Below are 12,739 nucleotides of genomic sequence, written 5' to 3'. Positions count from 1 at the left end.
GGTAGCAATCCTGATCTCAGATCAGACAAAAGCAAAATAGGTCTAATTAAAAGAGATAAGAAAGGAAACTACATCCTACTTAAAGGCACCACAGATAATGAAGTAATATCAATACTAAACATACATGCACCAAGTAGTAAAGCATCCAAATCCCTACAGGAGAAGTTAAGAGAGATGCAAGAAGAATTAGACAACAAAACTATACTAGTGGGGGATCTCAACATTTCTCTCTCAGAACTAGATAATCACAAAATAAATAAGAAAGAAGTTAAGGAGGAAAATAGAATGATTGAAAAGTTAGGGATGACAGATCTTTGGAGAAAATTGAATGAGGATAGAAAGGAATATACTCTTTTTTCAGCAATTCATGGAACCTATACAAAAATTAATCATATATTAGTGCATAAAACCCTAAAAATCAAATGCAGAAAGGCAGAAAGAGTAAATGCATTTTTTTTCAGATCATGATTCAATAAAAGTTACATGCAATAAAATGCCAGGGGAAAACAGACCAAAAATTAATTGGAAACAAAATCATCTAATTCTAAAGAATGAATGGGTGAAACAGCAAATCATAGACATAGAAATCAATAATTTCATCCAAGAGAATGACAATAATGAGACAGCATACCAAAATTTGTGGACTTCAGCCAAAGCGATAATAAGGGGAAATTTTATATCTTTAGATGAATTTGCATAAAAGAGAGAAAGAGAAGATCAATGAATTGGGTTTGAAACAAAAAAAGCCAGAAAAAGAACAAATTAAACATCCTTGATTAAATATTAAATTCAAAATTATGAAAATAAAAGGGGAGATTAATAAAATTGAAAGTAAGAAAACTATGGAATTAATAAATAAAACTAAGAGGCATTTTTATGAAAAAAACCAACAAAAATAGATAGAACTTTAATTAATTTGATTAGAAAAAGGAAAGAAGAAAATCAAATTGTTATACTCAAAAATGAGAAGGGAGAACTTTCCACCAATGAAGAAGAAATTAGAGAAATAATTAGGAGTTATTTTGCCCAACTAGATGTCAATAGATTTGATAACCTAAGTGGAATGGAGGAATACCTACAAAAATATAGATTGCCCAGATTAACAGGAGAGGAAATACCTTATAATAAATATCAAATTTATTGACATAGTTGGGCAAAATAACTCCTAATATATAACCTATTAAAAATAACTATATATAATAGTTATTTAATATATATAATAATATTATTATTTAATATATAATATAATATATAATAATATGTAATATATTAAATAATTATATAATATATTAGGAGGTTATATTATATATATATATATATATATATATATATAAATATCTCCTATATATAAGTTATAGGGCCAGATGGATTTACATGTGAATTCTACCAGACATTTAAAGAACAATTAATTCCAATACTATATACACTATTTGAAAAAATAGGGAAAGAAGGAGTCTGACCAAATTCCTTTTATGACACAGATATGGTGCTGATACCTAAACTAAGTAGGGTTAAAATAGAGAAAGAAAATTATAGACCTATTTCCCTAATGAATAGTGATGAAAAAATCTTAAATAAAATATTAGCAACTAGATTACAGAAAATTATCCCCAGGATAATACACCATGACCAAGGAGGATTTATACCAGGAATGTAGTGCTGGTTCAATATTATGAAAACTCTTAGCACAATTGATTAAATCAATAACCAAACTAAAAAAAAAATCATAGGATTATCTCAATAGATGCACAAAAAGCATTTGATATAATCCAAAACCCATTCCTATTAAAAACACTAGAGATAATAGAAATAAATGGAATTTTCCTTAAAATAATCAGCAACATCTATTTAAAAACATCAGCAAGCATCATATATAATGGGGATGAACTAGAAGCATTCCCAATGAGATCAGGATGAAGCAATGTTGCCCATTATCACTATTACCATTCAATATTATGTTAGAAATGTTAACTTTGTCAATAAGAGAAGAAAAAGAGATTAGAAGAATTTGAGAAGGTAATGAGGAAACCAAATAGTCATTCTTTCCAGATGATATGATAGTATACTTAGAGAACCCTAGAAAATCAACTACAAAACTACTAGAAACAGTTCACAACTTTAGCAAAGTTTTAGGATACAAAATAAATCCACATAAATCATTAGCATTTTTATATATTACAAACAAAGTCCAACAGCAAGAGAGACAAAGAGAAATTCCATTTAAAGTAACTGTTTATAATATAAAATAATTGGGAGTCTATCAGCCAAGGCAAAGTCAGTAACTATATGAACACAACTACAAAACACTTTCCACACAAATAAAGTCAGATTTAATCAATTGGAAAAATATCAAGTGCTCATGGGTAGGCTGAGCAAATATAGTAAAAATGACAACACTACCTAAATTAATCTACTTATTCAGTGCCATACCAATCAAACTTCCAAGAAATTAGAAAAAATATTAACAAAGTTCGCCTGGAAGAATAAAAGGTCAAGAATTTCAAGGGGATTCATAAAAAAAAATTGCCAATGAAAGTGGGCCTAGTTGTGCCAGACCTAAATCTATATTATAAAGCAGCAGTCATCAGAACTATTTGGTACTGGCTAAGAAATAGAATAGTCAATCAGTAGAATAAGTTAGGTTCACAGGACAAAATAGTCAGTGACTATAGTAATCTAATGTTTGATAAACCCAAAGACTCCAGCTTTTGGGATAAGAACTCACTATTTGACAAAAACTGTTGGGAAAATTGGAAATTAGTATGGCAGGAACTAGGCATTGATCCACATAACACTGCATACCAAAATAAGGTCAAAATGGGTTCATGATTTAGACATAATGAGTGATATTATAAGCAAATTAGAAGAACAAAGAATAGTTTATCTCTCAGATCTGTGGAGAAAAAGAAATTTTTGGCCAAAGAAGAACTGGAGTTAATTATTGAACCCAAAATAGATAGTTTTGATTATATTAAGTTAAAAAGGTTTTGTACAAACAAAACTAATGCAAACAAGATTAGAAAGGAAGCTATAAATTGGGAAAACATTTTTACATTCAAGCGTTCTTGTAAAGCCCTCATTTATAAAATATATAGAGAATTGACTCAAATTTATAAAAATACAATCCAGTCCCCAACTGATAAATGGTCAAAGACTATGAACAGACAATTTTCAGATGAAGAAATTAAAACCATTTCTAGTCATATGAAAAAATGCTCTGTTACTATTGATCAGAGAAATCCAAATTAAGAAAACTCTGAGCTACCACTACACACTTTTCAGATCGGCTAAGATGACAGGAAAAGATAATGATCAATGTTATAAGGGATATGGGAAAATTGGGACACTAATACATTTTTGGTGGGGTTATGAACTGACCTAACCATTCTGCTAGCAATATGGAACTATAGCCAAAGAGCTAACAAACTGTGCATACCCTTTGATGTAGTAGTGTTTCTGTATCCCAAATAAATCATAAAAAGGGAACAGGACCCAAATGTGGAAAAATGTTTGTAATAGCCCTTTTTATAGTGGTAAGGAATTGGAAATTAAGTGGACACCCATCAGTTGGAGCATGGCTGAATAAGTTATGATATATAAATATTATAGAATATTATTGTTCTGTAAGAAATGATTAGCAGGATGATTTCAGAAAGGCCTGGAGAGACTTACATGAACTGATGCTAAGTAACATGAGTAGAACCAAGAGAACACTGTACACAGCAACAACAAGATTATGTGATGATCAATTCTGATGGACATGGCTCTTTTTAATAGTGAGGTAATTCAGGCAAGATCCAATGGATTTATGATGGAGAGAGCCTTCTGCACTCAGAGAAAGGACTGTGGAGACTGAATGTGGATCACAACATAGTATTCTTCCTTTTTTGTTGTAATTTGCTAGCTTTTTGTTTTCTTTCTTATTTTTTTCCTTTTTGATTTATTTTTTCTTGTGTAGCATGATAATTGTGGAATTATATAAAGAAGAATTGCACATGTTTAACATATTTTGGATTACTATCTATCTAAGGGAGGTGGAAGAAGGGAGGAAAAAAAAATTGGAATATTAGGCTTTGCAAGGGTGAATGTTGAAAATTATCTATGCATATATTCTGAAAAGAAAAAGCTAAAAAAAACTCAGATAAAAAAAATTAAAAGAGTACCCATATGGATGATTTCACAAATTTAGCTCTCAATTTCTGAGACTCAAACTATTGTTTGATGTTATTATGAGTTTTATGGATATTGATTCTATTATACAATGTATTAACTATCTCTCCTGCTTTCCCATCTATTATAAATTAAATGAACACTCATTCTTTGCCTTCATCCAAGTGATTTGTAAAAATATTGAGTAGAAGAGGTCAAGGACAAATCCCTGAAGCACTTCACAGTAGAACTCCCTCCATGTTGCCAGAGAACCATTTTTGCCTGTCTTTTATACACTTTGATCTGGTGAGTTAGAGTTAAAGCCATTTGTTAGCCATGTGAGTTGAAGTAAGCCATTGAACATTAGAAGAACCCTAAATTGTCATCTAATTTAATATAAAGTGAATAGAAATCTCCTCTCAAACATAACAACAAATAATCATTATGACTTTGGTTGAAGATTTTCATTGATTGAAATCATGACTTCTCTTTATAATGATTCGTATGTTTCCTTTTCACTTTGTATTCTCAAATTTTGTCAGGAATCTAAATTAAGCTCAGAAGACTATAATTTAGAGAATGATTGTGAAGTGCTAGTGATCATCATCCTAAATGGGAGGGAAATGGCAGGGTTGAAGGGAATCTTTGGCCAAACCATATTATTCCATGTTCAGTTCACAGTTCCAATTGTTTGGAAGATTTTTTTCTCCTCTAGTAAGCTGAAATATGCAAGTTTTACCTATTGCTACTGGTTTTATGTTTGGTGGTCAATCAAGACAAATTAATCCTTCTTCCAAATAAATGTTCTTCCCATTAAATTGTATTGTCTTAAGATGAAATGTTCTCAATTTCTTCAGTCAATACTTAAGGCTCCAACATAACTTACCATCTTATTGTCTTTTTGTTTTATGTTCCTTTGTATCCCTGGTGCTTAGTATATATTTATCTTGCTGGTGACTTAGATGGCGTGGCACTACTTTCCTGATTTCATGATCCTTTTCAAGAACAAAGGATAAATAACAACTTCTGTAAGTAGGAACAGAAATTACCTTATGGCGGATACATCTAGAACTGACCAATTGAGCACCACAGTTTCCCTTTCCCTCCCCTCCCATTCCTTTTTCTTCCCCTTCACTTCTCTTCTCTTCTCTTCTCTTCTCTTCTCTTCTCTTCTCTTCTCTTCTCTTCTCTTCTCTTCTCTTTTCCTTTCTTTTCTTCCCACCCTTTCTTCTTTATTTCCCTTCCTTCTGTCCAGATGGAGTATCATAACCTTATCTGCAAATGCTTTGATCAAAGAAACTGAAACTTCCCAAGATCGCTTGGGATTCACCTAAAAACATGATTTAAACCCAATTTTCTCTGATTCTGATGACATTGTTCTCTTCCAGAATGAAGAGCAAACTACAGCAATGATAATAAAGACTTAGTATAGTGCCTGGTATAAAGTAAGTATGCATTAAGTATTTGTTGATTTCATATGACTTAATATATTTCCTTTGTTGGATGCACTCCAACATGTCAGTATTCATCCTAAAGTGCAACACTCACAAGAATTACTCCATTTATTCATTTCTTGCCGTACTAGTTTTCTTATCCTTAAAAAAAGGAAATGAAATAAATATTTCATGACTTGTTCCTAATGAACCCATGCTGGTTCTTAGTGATCATGTTCCTTTCATAGAACTCACAAACCATCCCTGTAGTAATACATTAGACATTTGCAAGAAATAAAAATAAATCTCACCAACATAAAATGTAGAGCATTTACACTTTTTCCTCCCATTAACAATTGTAACAGCATTTAGCTGTTCTGCAATTCTGCTATATCATTTCCATTCATTATAATTTGGTAATCATTCAGCATCCTAGGATATATTTTCCCTGAGCTTTGTGACATGAACTCATTGACAGATTGTTAGGTGCTTTCTTAAACTATTCTCACTTATCTTAAATTTCAATTATCTTTCGACAATTTTGTTTTATCTTTCCCAGTCTGAAGATCATTCTTTTTGGTAGAGAAAACAGAGTTAAAATGGGATTGAATGGTTTTGTCTTTCCTCATAATTCATTATCTATTTCTCATCTAGCCTGAACAGTGGTCTTATTCTTTCTTTGATCTTCCAGTGGCCTACATATATCTTTTAAATAGGCCTTTTGGTCATGCTTAGAATTTACATAAACCTCATCTGTGTTTTTGATATAGCTCTTTCATGACTATATCACTCTTCTGCAATCGTTTTGAGTTACCTGCTATTGGTTCCAAATTCTATATCTATTCAAAAAATCTTAGTTCATCTCAAAGCTCTTGGTATGGCCATATTTGTTCCATTGTATAGCTTCTCCTTTTCATTCTCATTGTAACTTGTATTTTCAAAATGTATTTTTAATTGTAATCTATTCCTTTACTTCTCTCAATGTCAGATTACACACCTGTAAAATGGATGTTTTAAGACTTGTATTACAAGCCTTGCAATGTTGTAATGGAGAAAGTATTTCATAAATAAACACTAAAGAAGTACCAGTGAAGTAATCATTATATTATTTTATCATGATAACAAATAGCTCTGGTTTTCACTAGTATTTGACTGAAGAAGACTAGGTATAGAGGAGAAGTTTTAATTCCTCTCAGTTTTGCTAATTTGTGTAAAACATTAAAATGTTAAATTGCATGGTCCCCAAGTAAACCTCGGAGAGAATTCAGTGGTATTACCTAATTGTTCTACATAGAAACCTTGCAAAGAATACAGAGGCAAGAATTAGATTGTTCCCATTTTATGCATAGACATTCTAAGGCACTGAGCAATTGAATAAATTCTCTAAGTTCATACATTCTCATAAAAGTGAGAAGTAGTCATGTTTTCATCAAGAAAACATAACTTGGAATCATTTTCTTTATGCAGTAGTGAGTCTTTATCACTGCAAATGTTCAAGGTGATGTTGCCTGGCCTCAGGCACATATGCTTTAGAAGGAATTCCTGCATCAGATTAGACTAGTTGATCTTTGACTCCTTTCCATTAAAACTTAAATCTATATCTTCTGATATATACCTAACATTCTACAACCCTGTGTGTTTTCCATGGAAAGAGTTCTCCCTTGTTGACATTCTAGCTTCCAGCTGAGGGCTCATGGCTAGCAAGTGTGACTGAGTCATCTTTTGAATGAGAAAAAACTAGCAGGGATGACAAGAATCTTTTGAGCACTGTCATGGCTTTCCCAGCCCATCACTCATCTTTGTCTCCTCCCTAAGACAAGGCAGAGAAATCATTTGTCTATTCACATTATGTTAATTAGTAGCAAGGCCAAAAAGGCTTGGACACATACTGTTTGTCCATCAAAGAGGCTCACTTAGTGACTTAACAACAATAGCCATAATTCCTATTTCTAGCAGCCCTTTCAGGCTCACAAAGTAATTTTTTGCAACATTGTCTCAAGAGAGAGAATGCAAGTATAGATATTTACAGAGAACTAAGGCTTGGAGAAATAAAGGAATTTTCCCAATCCCACACAATTAGTATGTATCAAAGCTATATAGGAAGGTATGCCTTGTGACTTTAAGTAAAATGAGTTTTCCAATCCTCTTAAAAGAAAACTCTCTGAACTGATCCAATAATTCTGAAGAGTAATTTGGAACAATGCCCAAGAGGCATCAAACTGTGCATACCCTTTGGTGCAGCAGTGTCTCTGCTGGGCCTTTATCCTAAGGAGATCATAGAAAAGGGAAAATGATCTATTTGTGCAAGGATATTTATAGCAGCCCTTTTTATAGTATTAAGAAACCGGAAACTGAGTGGTTACCCATCAAATGGCCAAATAAGTTATGATATATGAATGTTATAGAGTATTATTGTTCTTCAAGAAAAAAATCAGCAGGATGATTTCAGAGAGATCTGGAGAGATTTACAGGAACTGATGCTAAGTGAAGTGAGTAGAACCAAAAGAACATTGTACACAGCAACAAGATTTTGTGATGATCAACTGTGATGGACTTGGCTCTTTTCAACAGTTAAATGATTCAGACCAGATCCAATGATCTTGTGATAAAGAAACCCATTTGTACCCAGAGAGAGGACTGTAAAGTCTGAGTATGGATCATAACATAGTATTTTCACCTTTTATTGTTGTTTGCTTGCATTTTGTTTTCTTTTCATTTTTTTTCCTTTTTCATCTGATTTTTTCTTTTACACCATGATAATCGATATGTATAGAAGAATTGCACATGTTTAATATATTGGATAACTTACCACAGAAGGGAGGGAATAGAAGAAAAAGAAAAAAAGATCTATATATGTGTATATATATATATATATATATATATATATATATATATATATACACACACATTGTTTTTGCAAAGTCAATGTTGAAAATTATCTATGCATATGTTTTGAAAATAAGCAGCTTCAATAAAAGAAAAGTAAACTCTCCCTGAGCATGATGCTGGATTCATATTTCAGTTTGACTTAATCAAACAAACATTTACTAAATGGCTGTGTGAAGCATTAGAAACCATGTCTCAGAAAATCTCTCTGACCCATGGGGACCCTTCCAGTCCCCCATCTCCAAGCTGCATTGCATGTGTGATTGTGCCAATGGCTCTGAGTTATGGGGAGTGCCCTCAAAAAACCTTTTGCCAAGCTGGAAAGCTCAACATATTCCCAACATGGTTTCTTATAAGTGGCTATGTGTATACTGTGGTGCACATTTGAGAGGAGAATGAAAAATTCAGATCAGCATCTAGATGGTTGCACATAACCTGATAGGGGTGATGGTACATAGAATTTTGGATTTGGAATCATGAAGACCCAAGTTCAAATTCTGTCTCAGACACATCTACTAACTGGGTGACTCTGGGAAAGTTACTTAAATTGTTTTCCCCCAGGGCCAAGATGGCACAGAGGACACATGCATATATCTAAGCTCTTTCTTCCCCTCAGAATACTTTTTTTTTCATGACAAGGCTTTGGAATTAGGGCTTGACAGAAAAAAACCATGAATACATTACCCACAGAAAATATCCTCAAAATTCACCAGAAAAGGTCGGTTTTTGCTCACGGGGTGGAGGTGGGGGGGTGGGGGAGGGACAATTAGATCAGGTACAGACTGAAGGCAGGCAGCAAGAGTGCATCAGGCAGTGAGAGTATGGAGGGCAGCTCACCACCTGAGGAGGGTGGTGTGTGATCTCAGCCATTTCTGTGGGGAGAACTTTACCATAATGTGGTTACTTTGCCCTAGCAGCAAGCCATCAGAGAAGATATAAACACAGAAGGTGAAGACCATAACCCCAAAAAGCTAGGGTCTCTCAGGACCTAGCCACATCCACCCAGAGTGAGTCAGCATGCTCTCAGAGTCTCAGAGCACAGACCCCGCACAGACATTGCTGCTTCATTGCTACCTCCTGTAGTCTGTAGATGAAGCTTGGTAATACCATACTGCTCCAAAAAGCAGACCGCATTTGCTTTTGTTTGTTTGTTTGTTTTCTTTGATTCTTCTTTGACAAAATGAGCAAAAAATTAAAACGGGCTCTAACCATTGATAGCTTCTATATGGATAAAGAGCAGACTTTAAACCGCAAGGAGACTAGAAACAGATTGTCTCCAGATGAATCCCCAAAGGGGCATATGGTCTGGTCCACACCACACAAGACTCTCATAGAAGAAATTAAAAAGGCTCTTACAAGAGAGCTAGAAAAAAATGGGGAAAGGAAAGGGAAGCTTGGCAAGAGGGTATAGATAAGTCATCCCACTCATTTAAAGATAGAGTGGATAAAGAAATCAAATCCCTGAAAAACAGAATTAGTGAACTGGAAAAGTTAAACAATTCCAAGGAAAACAGAATTAGTGAATTGGAAAAAGAAAATAGCTCTCTAAAAAGTAAAATTGGCAAAATGGAAAAAAATTCCATAGAACACAACAACTCACTTACACAATTACAGAAAAAATTTTAAAAAACTAAATAAAGAAAATAATTCCTTAAAAATAATAATTAAACAAATGGAAAATGACTTGAGGAGACACCAAGAATCAGTCAAGCAAAACCAAAAAAATGAAACAATGGAAAAAAATGTCAAATACCTTCTTGGGAAAACAACAGACCTGGAAACTAGATTTAGGAGAGATAATCTGAGAATTATTATACTTCCTGAAAATCATGATGAAAAAAGAGCCTAGACACTATTTTCCAGGAAATTATCAAAGAGAACTGCCCAGATGTTATAGAAACAGAGGGTAAAATAGACATTGAAAGAACTCATCAATCACCTACTGAAAGAGACCCCAAAATCATAACTCCAAGAAATATTGTGGCTAAATTCCAGAACTATCAGACCAAGGAAAAAATACTACAAGCATCTAGGGAAAAAAAACAATTTCAAATATAGAGGAGCCACAATAAGGAACACTCAGGATCTAGCAGCATCCACACTAAAGGATCTAAGGGCCTGGAATCTGATATTCCAAAAGGCTAAGGAATTTGGTATGCAGCCAAGAATAACTTACTCAGCCAAAATGAGCATTTTTTCCAGGGAAAAACATGGACATTCAATGAAATCTATTTCTAATGAAAAAAAAAACAGAACTAAACAAAAGTTTGATCTCCAAATCTAGGACTCAAGAGAAATATAAAAAGGTAAAAAGAAATCTTGGTAACTATATTTGTTACAAATATACATAAAAACGTGTATAATTTGATTTTACAGTTATAATATAAAAAAGGAACGAGGTAGAAAGGAAATTGCACCAGAAAAAGGGTAAAGTGGGGGTACGACATCTCACAAAGTAGCAAAGGAAACCTATTATATCTGAGAGAAAGAAGGGAGAGGGATGAACATAGTGTGTATCTTACTCTCATCAGAATTGGCTTAAAGAGAAAAATTTTAGACATATTCGATTTATGGTGAAACTTCTCCCACCTCACTGAAAAGTGGGACAGGAAAAGTGAAAAGGGAAGGAGCAAGCTAAGTGGAAAGGAATACAGAAATTGTGAGGAAAGGGGGTAAGAAAAAAGGAGGAACTCTAAGGTGGTGGGAGGGATCCTAAAAAGCGAGGGCTGTGAGAGGCAAGTTGTACTCACAAGTTTAATATTGGGGAGGGGGGAAAAGGGGAAGGAAAGGAGAAAAGCATAAGCAGGGATTAATAAGATGGCAAGTAATACAGAATTAGTAATTTTAACCATAAATGTGAATGGGGTAAACTTCCCCATAAAGAGGAAGCGGTTAGCAAACTGGATTAAAAGCCAGAAAACCTACAATATGCTGTTTACAGGAAATTGGTTTATGTTTATGTTTATGTATATGTTATGTTTATGTATATGTTTATTGCCCTGTTTACAGGAGATCTCAACCTTGTACTCTCAGATTTAGAATTGGAATTAGAATCAAACCACAAAATAAATAAGAAAGAAGTCAAAGAGGTAAATAGAATACTAGAAAAGTTATGTATGATAGATCTTTGCAGAAAACTAAATGGAGAAAGAAAGGAGTTGACTTTCTTCTCAGCAGTTCATGGAACTTATACAAAAATTGACCATATATTAGGACAAAAAACCTCAAATTCAAATGCAGAAAGACAGAAATAGTAAATGCATCCTTTTCAGATTACAATGCAATGAAAATTACATTCAATAAAAAGCCAGGGGGAAAATAGACCAAAAATTAATTGGAAACTAAATAATCTCATACTAAAGAATGATTGGGTGAAACAGCAAATCATAGATATATTTAATAACTTCACCCAAGAAAATGACAATAATGAGACATCATACCAAAATGTGTGGGATGCAGCCAAAGCAGTAAGGGGAAATTTTATATCTGTAGAGGTCTACTTGCATAAAATAGAGAAAGAGGTCAATGAATTGGGCTTGCAACTAAAAAAACTAAGAAAGGAACAAATTAAAACCCCCCAGTCAAACACTAAACATGAAATTCTAAAAATAAAAGGAGAGATTAATAAAATTCAAAGTAAAAAAAAAACTATTGAATTAATAAGTAAAACTGAGTTGCTTTTTATGGAAAAACTAACAAAATAGATAAAACCTTAGCAAATCTTATTTAAAAAAGGAAAGAGGAAAATCAAATTTTTAGTCTGAAAAAGGAAAAGGGAGAAATCACCACTAATGAAGAGGAAAATAGAGCAATAATTAGGAGATACTTTGCCCAACTTTATGCCAATAAATTCAATAACTTAAATGAAATGGAAGAATATCATCAAAAATATAGCTTGCCCAGATTAACAGAGGAAGAAGTAAATTGGTTAAATAGTCCCATTTTAGAAAAAGGAATAGAACAAGCTATTAAACAACTCCCTAAGAAAAAATCCCCAGGACCAGATGGGTTTACATGTGAATTCTACCAAACATTTAAAGAACAATTAACTCCAATGCTATATAAACTATTTGAAAAAATAGGGATTGAAGCAGTCCTACCTACCAAATTCCTTTAATGACACAGACATGGTATTGATACCTAAACCAGGCAGGCTGAAAACAGAGAAATAAAATTATAGACCAATCTCCCTAATGAATATTAATGCTAAAATCTTAAATAAAATATTAGCAAAAAGATTACAGAAAATCGTCCCCAGAATAATACACCAT

This window comes from Sarcophilus harrisii, chromosome 1 (genome assembly GCF_902635505.1).
Source record: "Sarcophilus harrisii chromosome 1, mSarHar1.11, whole genome shotgun sequence".
Lineage (NCBI taxonomy): Eukaryota > Metazoa > Chordata > Mammalia > Dasyuromorphia > Dasyuridae > Sarcophilus > Sarcophilus harrisii.
Note: the sequence above shows the minus strand (reverse complement) of the source record.